Here is a 3,819-nt window from a genome sequence, read left to right as displayed (position 1 = left end):
ATCTCAGAAGCTAAACCATGCCAATCTTGGTTAAAACTCGCATGGGGGCTCTCCAGAAAACCCAGGACTTTAGATGTTGACCTTTGAGAAGTTGAAAAGATTTCAGGAGGTGGTGATGGCAAACTACCTTCCTGTTGTTGCCAAGAAAATTACATGGGAAATTACGTTGTCAGTGAAATCACCAACTTCACGCTCAATTCTAAGGAGACTTCATTCTGGCTCCCCTTTTGGTGCTTGAGGAACATCTCTTAAAATAATAGGGTACAATTATAACAATATACTTTTTAATTACAGAAATGAGTATCCCAGCAGCTCGTGGTGTCCTTTCTTTAAAGAAAAATCCATTTGCATTTAAATATAACCATACCCAGGACAGTTCGGTACTAGAGAACAGTTGACTCTGGAGATTTGCAGACTAGCAAATGAGAAGAAAATGGGGAAAATTCAAGGGACCGCTAATAGCAGGGATTAGTGCATCTCACTGAAAAGGCCTATATTTTACTGGAGGAAATAAAATGAAACCCTGTGGATATCTTCATTGGAAGAACAAAGCCCCAACTTTATACTAGGGGAAAAATCCACGTTGCTTAATAGCAACGCTTCCATTTCAACAGAGTCAAAGCTTTTATTAGACAATGCTAGGGGTTTAGTCCATATTTTGCCTAGCCCAGTGGGGATGCTTCTGTCCTGATTCTCCATGATCTCTCAGCAGCTTTCATTGCAATCGGTCATGGCATCCTTCTGCATCCCCTATGGGGATTAGGGATGGAGGGCAGGGTGATCTGGGAAAAACCAAATGTACAGGTATAGTATAGGGGGTACCTTGCTCAATAGTAGTAATTGTGAGAGGGATCTTGGAGTCCTAATGGACAATCACTTAAATATGAGCCAGCAGTGTGCTGCAGTTGCCAAAAAAGCCAACACAATGCTAGGCTGCATTAACAGAGGGATAGAATCAAGATCACGTGAAGTGTTAATACCACTTTACAATGGCTTGGTAAGGCCATACTTGGAATACTGCATCCAGTTTTGGTCACCACGATGTAAAAAAGATGTTGGGACTCTAGAAAGAGTGCAGAGAAGAGCAACAAAGATGATTAGAGGACTGGAGGCTAAAACATATAAGGAACGGTTGCTGGAATTGGGTATGTCTAGTTTAATGAAGAGAATATTCTATTAATATTAATATTCTATTCTATTCCTTTCCCTTTACAACTTTCTATATACTCAACTGTTTATATGTTAGTTGAAAGTTTTCTTCCAAGTTATACCTTGTTGTTTTCCAATTATTTTGGTTGCCTCCTGAAAAAGCACCTTTGGGATATTATTTTGGTTCCTTTTGTTTTGAATATTTGCCCTGTCCAGAGTGTTACACCATTGGGCAACTCTCTAAATTCAACAAATAAATACTTTATATTATTTTAAAAGCCTGAATTGCCTGGGGAAACCTATGCAGTAGAAAACATTAAGGACATTTCTATTTAAAAAAACAGTTGCTATTTTTCAAGGAATGTGCATTATGAGCAACGGACATTAGGGAAACTGAGTAGGCTGAGAGACCAGGCAAAGTGATTAACAATGCAGGGTCTAAATTAGCAGAGGTATTTGTGCTTGAAATCAAGGAACAAAGTTGTATTGCACTGCAGTTCTGAATCAAGGTATTATTGGGCAGAAGGGACCAATCAAAGAGAAAGATCAAGAGTTCCAAAGTAACTATTATAGGTTGAACTCAAAGAACTTGTAAGTCTGAGCTCTTACCAGGGATTGTTCTGTGCTATATCTTAAATCCAAGAAGTTCTCACTATACCTTATTTAATTCCAATTTCAAGAGCCAGGCTGTTGTGAAGTAAGAGTCTATCAGCTGAATAGACCACCTTGCCTAAGAAAAAGAAAGAAATAATAGGATAGAGCTGGAAGGGACCTTGGAGGTCTTCTACTCCAGCCCCCTCCTCAAGCAGGAGAACCTATACAATCTCAGACAAGTGACTGTCTAGCCTCTTCTTAAAAATCTCTAGTGATGGAGCGCCCACGATTCCTGGAGGCAAGCTGTTCCACTGGTTAATTGTCCTCACTGTCAGGATGTTTCTCCTTAATTCTTGGTTGCTTCTCTCTTTGATCAGTTTCCAACCGTTGTTTCTCATCCTTCCCTCTGGTGCTTTGTGGCCCCCTCTACCTTGTGGCAGCCCCTCAGATACTGGAACACTGCTATCATGTCTCCCCTATTTCTTTTTTTCTTTAGACTAGCCAATCCCAAGTCCCGCAGCTGTTCTTCGTATGTTTTAGTCTCCAGGCCTTGGATCATCTTAGTTGCTCTTCTTTGAATTTTTTCCAAACTCTCAACATCTTTTTTGTGATATGGTGACCAAAATTGGCTGCAGTATTCCAGGTGTGGTCTTACTAGGGCTTTATAAAGTGGTACGAATACTTCACGTGATCTTGATTCTGTGCCTCTGTTTATACAACCCAGAATTGTATTGGCTTTTTTGGCTGCTGCTGCACACTGCTGGCTCACGGTAAAGTGATCGTACGCTAGGACTCCAAGGTCCCTCTCACTGTTTTTCACCCAAGTCTCGCCCAGTGGCCTTCTAGATTCAGGAAGGGGTGCGCAATGGCTCAGTGGCTAAGATGCTGAGTTTGTCAGTAGGGTTCAAGACCTGAGTGCTGCATGATGGGATGAGCTCCCATTACTTGTCTCAGCTCCTGCCCAGCTAGCAGTTCGAAAGCATGCAAATGCAAGTAGATAAATAAGCACCACTTCAGTGGGAAGCTAACAGCATTCCATGCCCCTTGGCATATAGTAATACTACTACTACTACTACTACTAGTAGTAGTAGTAGTAGTAGTAGTAGTAGTAGTAGTAATAATAATAATAATAATAATAATAATAATAATTAATAAAAAAATAAAAAAATAAAAAAAAGTTGGAAGGGACCTTGGAGGTCATCGAGTCCAACCCCCTGCTCAGGCAGGAAACCCTATACCATTTCAGACAAATGGCTGTCCAATCTCTTCTTAAAAACTTCCAGTGTTGGAGCATTCATCGCTTCTGGAGGCAGGTTGTTCCACTGGTTAATTGTTCTAACTGTCAGGAAGTTTCTCCTCAGTTCTAGGTTGCTTCTCTCCTTGATTAGTTTCCATCCGTTGCTTCTTGTCCTGCCTTCAGGTACTTTGGAGAATAGCTTGACTCCCTCTTCTTTGTGGCAGCCCCTAAGATATTGGAACACTGCTATCATGTCCCCCCTCGTCCTTCTCTTCATTAAACTAAACATACCCAATTCCAGCAACCGTTCCTTATATGTTTTAGCCTCCAGTCCCCTAATCAGCTTTGTTGCTCTTCTCTGTACTCTTTCTAGAGTCCCAACATCTTTTACACATCGTGGTGACCAAAACTGGATGCAGGATTCCAAATGTGGTCTTACCAAGGCATTGTAAAGTGGTATCATGCTGGCCACAAGACCACCAGAGTGTGTTCAGACAATGCTGGCTCCCTGGGCTAAGAAACAGAGATGAGCATTGCCCCCCTAGAGCAGTGGCCCCCAACCTTTTGGGCACCAGGGACCAGTTCCGTGGAGACAGGTTTTTCCACGGGCCGGTGGGGGTGTGGTTTTGCATGCTGCCTGCATCCCATTTTGTTTTCACCCAGGTAAGCATAACCAGCCTTTCTATCTTTCCGTTGTAAGGATCCGGCAGGTTTTCGTACTTAAATAGGAGAATATATTCATCCTAACCGTTTTTCTAAGACTTACATAGCATGAAATTAATTACGCACGACTGAAATTGCTCGTGAAAAGGAAGGATGAAAGATGAGGAGGAATATTT

The sequence above is a fragment of the Protobothrops mucrosquamatus genome, unplaced genomic scaffold, assembly GCF_001527695.2.
Source record: "Protobothrops mucrosquamatus isolate PMUCROS unplaced genomic scaffold, P.Mucros_1.0 scaffold1079, whole genome shotgun sequence".
Classification (NCBI taxonomy): domain Eukaryota; kingdom Metazoa; phylum Chordata; class Lepidosauria; order Squamata; family Viperidae; genus Protobothrops; species Protobothrops mucrosquamatus.
The sequence above is the reverse complement of the archived record's forward strand: the minus strand, read 5'-3'. Positions refer to the sequence as shown.